This window comes from Poromitra crassiceps (assembly GCF_964638095.1).
Source record: "Poromitra crassiceps genome assembly, chromosome: 28".
NCBI lineage: Eukaryota > Metazoa > Chordata > Actinopteri > Beryciformes > Melamphaidae > Poromitra > Poromitra crassiceps.
The window spans coordinates 9052233-9062570 of record NC_139651.1 but is presented as its reverse complement, the minus strand read 5'-3'; positions in this window follow the sequence as shown (position 1 = coordinate 9062570).

Below are 10338 nucleotides of genomic sequence, written 5' to 3'. Positions count from 1 at the left end.
CATCCCCCTCAACCTCAACCTCAACCTCAACCTACCTGCTCCCCGCCCCCCCTACCCTCCCTCTCCTCTCCCTCACATGCCCCCCAGCCCTCTCCCATACTGCCATGCTCCACGTCCCCCCGACCCACCCGCGACCCAGCACTCCTGACCCCGAACCTGGCCCCCCCTCAGTCCCCTCCCTCACATCCCCCTCAACCTACCTGCTCCCCGCCCCCCCCCCCACCCACCCTCTCTCCGCCATCCTCCACATCCCCTCATACAGACGTAATACTTTCCCCTCAACACGATCTGTTTCTAAATCAGACTTAATCGCCATTCCCCTTGTGAAGCAAACGATACAAGTTCCAGGCTCTAAAAATATTAAAGCCGCACTCCTTAATGTTAGGTCGCTGTCAAATAAATCTCTCCTCATCAGTGATCTGATTACCAGTCATAATCTGGATTTAATGTTCCTCACCGAAACCTGGCTCGATATGAACAACAGAGTGGCTGTTCTGTCCGAATCAGCACCGCCCAATTATAGCTTCATTGACACTCCCAGAGCTGATAAGAGGGGGGGGGGGAGTAGCGATTGTCTTTTCTGATATGTTTCAATGTAAGCAGGTAACATTTGGAGACTTTCCATCGTTTGAATACGTTGCTGCTATTCTGAAATGCTCAACCACTGTGTTACTGCTGAATATCTATAGACCACCAAAATACTCAGCCAGTTTTCTCGTTGAATTTGCTGATCTTCTCTCCTTAATTTTCATTGAACATGACTGTATATCTATTGCTGGGGATTTCAATATTCATATTGATAACCCGACGGATAATTTTGCCAAAGAACTGAATATCTTGCTTGATACTTTTGATCTGTCTCAACATGTTTCAGGGCCTACTCACAACCGAGGCCATACCCTGGATTTAGTTATTACTAGGGGCTTCAAGTCCTCTTCTGTGTCGACTATTGATGTTGCGTTGTCTGACCATCTCTGCGTCTTTTTTGAAATGGAAATCTCCCCTGAGATCATTAATAGGTCACAAACCGTTAAAAGACGAGACATTAATGCAGGCACCAGCGCGCTGTTTATGGAGACATTTTCTTTATCTCCTCCCACATCAGCTTCTGTCAATGAGATTCTTGATAACTTCAATTCAACAATTCTGAAAACTATTGATAGTGTGGCGCCTGTTAGATTAAAATTGCTGTCTGGCAAAATTAAAGCACCCTGGCGAAATTCTGCATCCGTTAGATGCAAAAAGAAAGATTGCAGGAAAGCTGAGCGTAAATGGCGGAAAACTAATCTTCACATTCACTATGATATTTACAAAGAAAGCCTTCACTCCTACAACCTCGAACTGAAAAGGTCGAGACAATTGTTCTTTTCCGAGATAATTAACAAAAATGTGAACAATGCACGCACTCTATTTGCCACAGTTGATAGACTGACTAATCCGCCTCTCTGTTTAGCACCTGAATTCCTCTCTACTGTCAAATGTAATGAGTTTGCTGCCTTTTTTACGGATAAAATTATTAATATCAGGCAGGCTATTAGTGGCTCCACACCAAGAAATGCTGTGACATCATCCTACCCGCAGATTTCTAGTTCGATAAATTTGTCCCAGTTCAGCGTTATCGACCACGACATCTTAGAGAAAACTGTGCAAGGCCTTAAATCATCTTCGTGCTGTCTCGATACCCTTCCAACAAGCTTTTTTAAAAGCGTTTATAACTGTCTGTCGTCGGACCTATTGCAAATAGTTAATAGATCCCTTGTGACCGGCACTTTTCCTGAGTCCCTGAAAACTGCAGTTATTAAACCCCTACTAAAAAAGCGCAGCCTTGATGCATCGGTAATCAGTAACTACAGACCAATATCTAATCTCCCCTTTATAGCCAAAATAATTGAAAAGGTTGTTTACCTACAACTCAATAGATTCCTAACCTCAAATGATCTCCTAGATAAACTCCAATCAGGCTTTCGCCCCCATCACAGCACTGAAACCGCGCTTACTAAAGTCATAAATGACATCAGAATGAACACAGACTCAGGCAAAAATTCGATTCTAGTGCTACTGGATCTTAGCGCTGCATTTGACACTGTTGACCACTCAATTTTATTGGACAGACTGGAAAACTGGGTTGGGCTATCGAGTACGGTCCTCCAGTGGTTCAAGTCCTATCTTCAAGACAGGAAGTACTTTGTCTCCATTGGCAATTACACATCTGACCTAACTAGGATGACCTGTGGGGTGCCTCAAGGATCCATTATGGGGCCCGTTCTCTTCAACCTTTATATGCTCCCTCTAGGCCTAATTATGCAAAAAAACAAAGTAGCCTATCATAACTATGCAGACGACACTCAGTTGTATATAACTCTTTCCTCAGCTGACTATGCCCCCATAGAATCATTGTGCCAGTGCATTGATCAAATAAATAACTGGATGTGCCAGAATTTCCTACAGCTAAACAAAGACAAAACTGAGGTGATCGTGTTTGGCCCCAAAGAACAAAGGCTTAAAATCACTGCATGCCTTGAGTCTCGATCCCTGAAGCCTAAGGATCAAGTCAAAAATCTTGGAGTTATTATTGATTCCGATCTCAACTTTAACTCCCACATTAAGTCAATTAGAAAATCTGCTTTTTATCATCTTAAAAATATAGCAATTAGGGGATACATGTCCAGACAGGATCTAGAAAAACTAATTCACGCCTTCATTTATAGTAGGTTAGACTACTGCAATAGCCTTTTTTCTGGTCTCTCCAAAAAAGAACTTAGGCAACTTCAACTCATTCAGAATGCTGCTGCTAGAGTACTAACGAAGACTAAGAAAGCTGATCATATCACTCCAGTTCTTAAGTCCTTACATTGGTTGCCAGTGTGTCAGAGAATAGATTTTAAAATACTGTTATTAGTCTATAAATCACTTAATGGCCTAGGCCCAAAATACATAGCTGAATTGCTCCCACGCTACGAACCGTCTAGAACTCTTAGGTCAACAGGGTCCAGCTTATTAACTGTCCCTAGGATCAAATCAAATCACGGAAAGGCTGCATTTACCCACTATGCTTCTGCTAGCTGGAACAAATTGCCTGAAGACCTCAGATCTGCCCCAACCTTACTTACTTTTAAAAATAGACTAAAGACTTTTATGTTTACCGTCGCTTTTAACTGCTGACAGCTACTATGCAAACCCAATGAGTCCTCTATAAGTTTTAGCTCTTTCTGCAACTGCTGCGCCTGCTGCCTATTGCAATTTTTTATACTCTTTTTTTTTTTTTTTTTTTTTAAGTTGTGTTGTGATGCTTTTAAATGTCCATTTTATTTCTTCTTTTCGTTTATTTTCCTGTAATACACTTTTTATACTCTTTTTTTTAAGTTTTGTTGTGATGCTTTTAAATGTCCGTTTTACTCTCTTCTTTTCTTTTATTTTCCTGTCAACCATTTTATGTGAAGCACTTTGAATTGCCTCTGTGTATGAAATGTGCTATACAAATAAACTTGACTTGACTTGACTTGACTTGACTAGGCGTCGGGGGCAGTAGGCATTCCCCCATGTTAAAATGCCTGACTTTGTAACAGGATTAAACATCTTTCCAGTGAGGGGCGAAACACGGTTTTGGTCTTTAAAGGTAATTTCACCTTTTCATGTCAACTGTAGGGGGGTCATTTTTTATATAACTCGCCCGTTTGGAGGAAAATAGATGATAGAAAAGGGGGTGATTGACAGATCGCCTGTCCAGTGATCGCGCAGCTTGCCGATCACGGACTCTGGGAAACTCTCATCTCACGCGAGGTGCGGAAGGACTCAACCCATTCCCTTCCACTCTGCTGACGAAAAATCAAGATGGTGACGGCCAACGTTTGAACTCCGCCACGGAGAAGAAATTGAATGGGATAGCTTCGCCCATCTTACATAATATGTCTATGGTACACACACGCACACACACACACACACACACGCACACACACTTGACTTCCATGCCAAATTTCAGCCTCCTACAGGAGGGTGAAAACGGTGCTACTACAGGGGGGTGAAATTTTTGTGGACCGACCAACCAACAGAGTGTCTTGCTGCTGGCTGGTCGCAGCTAAAAACTCTCAGTGAAAAAACAAACAAACACATTCTCTATCACACTCCTTTAACTCCTTCAACTTTTTTTTGGGGGGGGGGGGGGGGGGGGGGGAGAATGAAGATACCTACTTCACAATAAACGTAGAAGATGAGACAGATGCTGATTTGTCTGTGGGAGTGCTGCTGCAGCCTGCGTCTCTGGCTAAGTGATCATCACTACACACATGCTGCTCGGTGCACCTGGCCTGACGCTGAGCTCACCACATGTGCTTTTGATATGGGAAGGAATGCACCAATGATGAAATGACTGCATGGAGCCAAGTTCTCTGGCGTGAGCGAGCGAGGGATGGCTCCGCCCCCGGCCGGCGCTGGACTGCGCTGTTATTCGTTGTCCTACAGTTAAAGCTGACTTGGTGCGGACCGGGTTATTTACTGCGGTGCAGCAGTTTTTTAGTACAAGCAGGAGCTGAACTCAACCCATAGTACATGCTGAGGAGCGGCTCCGCCTCAGTCAGGCTTTGGTCAGGCTATTATCTGCGGGTCCATGGTGGGAAAATGAACATTATGTCCAACCATAATTACCCGCTTTCCACATTTCTCTTCCGCAGGGTGATTTGGAAGAACATAAAAATTCACAACGATGCTTCTCTCAATCCAAAAAGCGCAGACTTTGGAATCTGCGGTGAGAGCAGACAAGAAACGCCTTGAACAGCTCAGTCAGCTCCGTCCTGTCGTCGCTGTCCAAGGTCAAGCACAGTTTGACCAATCTTGATACTTATCATGCATTCCTTTATAACTGGGAACTGGTAATCTTACGGTTCAAAGGTCATGAGCTGAAACGGTGACGTCACTAGAGCTGGTATTTCCCATTCCAAACTCGTAGGAGCCTCAGCAGCCCCGACCTCAAAAATCCAAGATGGCTGCTCCGCACAACAGTAGTTATGATCGTAGTAAATGTTATTTAGCCGTTTGTGTCTCATTAAATCAGCTGTACACACAGCACTGCCTGAATTATATCTGTGTGGACATGTTGCTACAGTGTTTGTATGTGCAAAATGCCTTGTTATCAACTGTTATTGCTAACAATGGCTAGCCTGGCTAGCGACTGGATCTGACCAAGAGATGACTCACAACAGTGAACTTCCCAGCTCCAGTTTTCTGCAAATGGAATGCTAACAAAATGGATGTGATGTCACTTAGCCTCCACATCCCAGTTATTTTGTGATAAAGGAACACACGATTATACTGTTTTCCAGTTGTACTGGGAACTAGGAATTTACCAGTTGAGTTGATATCACAGGAACACCCCGCTGTTACGTCGCCAGAACTCGGATTCCCTGCTCTGAACTCGGGGAACCTCACCAGCCCCAACCTCAAAATCCAAGATGGCAGGTCTGCGCTTCAACCGTAGTGAAAAGCTGTAGTAATAAACTGTTTATTAGCACTTCTGTCTTATTTGTGTCTCATTAAATCAGTTGTACACACAGTACTGGCTGACCTATCTGTGGACATGTTTTTATGTGACTTTATGTGTTTGTATCCAGAAAATACCGTGTAATGCGTTATCAACTGTGCTAACAAAGGCTAGCCTGGCTAGACCTAACGCTGGCTGGTTTTCCAACTGTGTCTACTCAAGAATGCGATCAACTCGGTGTGACGTCATTCAACTGGGTAATTCCTAGTTCTCAGTGCAACCAGAATGCAGAAATACTCTTTTAAATGGAAAGTTGATGTGATCGTTTAGGCTAATATAGGCTACTGGCCAAGTTCTACCTGTCCAACTCATTGGATATTTTCAATGATTTATGACTCTAATTTGAAGAAATGGGCTTAGGCTTTGGCCCAACTGACATCAGGTCAGTTGGGCCAAAGCCTAAGCCCATTTTTCTTAATTCATAAATAGCGACTTTTTGGGGTTTCCAACGATATGAAATGTAAATACTGCATTCAAATACTTGAGTATTCTGTGTGTACACAGCCAAATGCATCTTTCCTTTGTTGGCTATTTATACATTTGCAAAAACAAGGACAAAAACAGTCACTGTCGGAGTCCAAACGCCAGAAAATAATCAAGGCGTTATCTTATTCATTAGGAGCCCAACATTAATGAATTGCAGCCTTTGGCCACATCTGTGCAAAATAGCGTTATGATTCTTGGCTCGCCTCAAGAAATATTCTGACACTTTTGGGAGATTTAACAAGTCCAAAATATCACATCATCAATAATGGAGGAGTTTAGTACAAATGGATGAAGTCAGAGCCAAACATTTTCCAAGCTCCAACACAAATGCAGGAGAGGTATTATGAAGAAGAAGTATGTATTAAGTAAGTATTAGAAGTATGTCTTTTGGGGATTAGCCTACTTTTCTTTCTTTTTTTAAAACAATTTATTACCTCCTCTCTCATCCACCCAAAACTTGTGTGGACCCCCTACTGTGAAGACATGATGACACAAGTCCACATTAGAGATTCAGCAGAGACAGTAGACCTACTCTGCATTCGCTACACTCGCCGTGTTAGAGTTGCCTCCTTTTCGGATGAAAAGAAAAACTCACTTTAGAAAGTTATATTCCGGGTCTGTCTTTGATTACTCCTTCCTTTGGCTGTTTGAGGATTTTCCTACGCACAATGAAAACACACAAACAGGTCATCGTGGTACTCAGGAGGGAACTGTAGCAGTAGTGGTAGTAGTAGTAGTATAGTAGTAACAACAACAACAACAACAATCATCATCATCAAATCATCTGACTGTCCAAAAAAATCCCTCTCTTGACGTCAAAGGATGCAAGGGGAGTGGTATGCAACCACAATGTGAGCTGTTTCCATGGCTTGTGTTTTTTTATGAACCAGATTATATCAGAAACACAACATACTGGCTACGCTGCAGGTTTCCAGTGGCTAAACTGTTATTTATCATTATTAATACATTATTATTAATACATTATTGATACTTTCAATACTGAACTTTATGGCTGTAGCCTACTATTTGAGAAAACAGGAGTACTGTATCACATCCTCTGTATTTCCTCTGGCTAAATACTCTTGGTAAATGATCACTGTGCACGGTGCAGAGATCATGCAAATGATTAAACTCCAATTAAGGAATTAAAAAATGTGTCAGAAGGAGAGCACCTGAAACGCTGGCCTCAGACTAGTCAACACAAAGTTGCCGGTTGATTTATGCAATAGCTCCATCAAGTGGTTGCATGAGAGCACTGCAACCATGAGGAACCATCGACTCTTTTGGGGGTGTTTTCCCCACGAGCGTCATATGAGCAGGAATTTCACTTCCGTCCAGCAGGAATTTCACTCGGGTTTAGTGATTTTGCCTTCAAAGTAAAAGCATGATAAAGTTCGTTTTTTTTAACCATAAAAATTGAAGTAGAAATCTAACTAGAAGTAGAAGTAGAAGTCCAACATAATGAACATACGAACACTAAGATAAACCTCTAGTTTAATGTTTGAATGAAAATAGACATACAAAGGAGACCGTGTGTTATTTCTTGAAAAGCTTGCCACAGGGTGTGTCTCTAGCTCACACTGGTCAATAGAGGGTAGCCTACCTCTCACCTGATTATGGCCTCTATAGGGAAGACATCAAGAGAAAAGATTATCAAGCTATAGGCTAGGCTAGGTGACCCATTATGCAAATGCATGGATAATGTGGTCTTGTGAGAAGTAGGTATACCCTACTTGCCAGATGTGTGCAAATAATTCTAAATCCATAGCCTACTTGAAGTCAATTGTTGCACGTCAAACTCACTTGATCCATGTAGAGGCATAGTCCATCTAGTGTCCATTGTGTCCTTGAGGGCTTGGCATCTTTCCTGAAGAACAGGTACTTGTGTCTCTTTGTGTCTTCTTGGGACCACAGTGGAAATCAGTTGAACAACTGTCTGTGTTTTTTATCCTTGTACTACGTTTTGTCACATACTGTATGTAATACTATTGTACTAAATAAAAATCAATCAATCAATCAATCAATCAATCAATCTATCATAGGGAAGTCATCTTGAGGCTGGATGGGTGTCAATTTTTGTGTTTTGGACATGTATGTACAGTGTCAAGTGAGCATGCCCACTCCCATTCAGAACACCATGAAAACGCTCCGATTCCAAATAAAGATTAAAAATCTAAAGTAAATTGTTCCAGGTCAAACTCACTTGATCCATGTAGAGGCATAGTCCAGCTATCATAGGGAAGTCATCTTGAGGCTGGATGGGTGTCAATTTTTGTGTTTTGGACATGTATGTACAGTGTAAAGTGAGCAGGAATTTTCTAGCTGCCCGCTCCCATTCAGAACACCATGAAAACGCTCCGATTCCAAATAAAGATTAAAAATCTAAAGTCAATTGTTCCAGGTCAAACTCACTTGATCCATGTAGAGGCATAGTCCATCTATCATAGGGAAGTCATCTTGAGGCTGGATGGGTGTCAATTTTTGTGTTTTGGACATGTATGTACAGTGTAAAGTGAGCAGGAATTTTCTAGCTGCTCGCTCCCATTCAGAACACCATGAAAATGCTCCGATTTCAAATAAAGATTAAAAATCTAAAGTCAATTGTTCCACGTCAAACTCACTTGATCCATGTAGAGGCATAGTCCATCTATCATAGGGAAGTCATCTTGAGGCTGGATGGGTGTCAAGTTTTGTTTTTTGGACATGTATGTACAGTGTCAAGTGAGCATGCCCGCTCCCATTCAGAACACCATGAAAACGCTCCGATTTCAAATAAAGATTAAACATCTAAAGTCAATTGTTACACACACACTCAGACCAGTGAAGATTCAAGATTTTTATTGTCACTCCGTAGTACAAGTATCACGTGTGAAAATCTTGTGCTGTGGACTCCGTTTACAACATAGTACAAAATATAACAGGGCATATGAGTGCAGGAAAACAACAAGAGACACAACAAGCAAACAGGCAGTAGAGTGATCAGACAAGTCAGAGACAGTGGCATATTCACTGCACATAGGTGCACATGGCACAAAAATTGACACCCATCCAGCCTCAAGATTACTTCCCTATGATAGATGGACTATGCCTCTACATGGATCAAGTGAGTTTGATCTGGAACAATTGACTTTAGATTTTTAATCTTTATTTGGAATCGGAGCGTTTTCATGGTGTTCTGAATGGGAGCGGGCATGCTCATTTGACACTGTACATACATGTCTAAAACACAAAAAATGACACCCATCCAGCCTCAAGATGACTTCCCTATGATAGATGGACTATGCCTCTACATGGATCAAGTGAGTTTGACCTGGAACAATTGACTTTAGATTTTTAATCTTTATTTGAAATCGGAGCGTTTTCATGGTGTTCTGAATGGGAGCGGGCATGCTCACTTAACACTGTACATACATGTCCAAAACACAAAAATTGACACCCATCCAGCCTCAAGATGACTTCCCTATGATAGATGGACTATGCCTCTACATGGATCAAGTGAGTTTGACGTGGAACAATTGACTTTAGATTTTTAATCTTTATTTGAAATCAGAGCGTTTTCATGGTGTTCTGAATGGGAGCGAGCAGCTAGAAAATTCCTGCTCACTTGACACTGTACATACATGTCCAAAACACAAAAATTGACACCCATCCAGCCTCAAGATGACTTCCCTATGATAGATGGACTATGCCTCTACATGGATCAAGTGAGTTTGACGTGGAACAATTGACTTTAGATTTTTAATCTTTATTTGAAATCGGAGCGCTTTCATGGTGTTCTGAATGGGAGCGAGCAGCTAGAAAATTCCTGCTCACTTGACACTGTACATACATGTCCAAAACACAAAAATTGACACCCATCCAGCCTCAAGATGACTTCCCTATGATAGATGGACTATGCCTCTACATGGATCAAGTGAGTTTGATCTGGAACAATTAACTTTAGATTTTTAATCTTTATTTGGAATCGGAGCGTTTTCATGGTGTTCTGAATGGGAGCGGGTATGCTCACTTCACTGTAGATACATGTCCAAAACACAAAAATTGACACCCATCCAGCCTCAAGATGACTTCCCTATGATAGATGGACTATGCCTCTACATGGATCAAGTGAGTTTGACCTGGAACAATTGACTTTAGATTTTTAATTTTTATTTGGAATCGGAGCGTTTTCACGGTGTTCTGAATGGGAGCGGGCATGCTCACTTGACACTGTACATAAATGTCCAAAACACAGAAATTGACACCCATCCAGCCTCAAGATGACTTCCCTATGATAGATGGACTATGCCTCTACATGGATCAAGTGAGTTTGAGCTGGA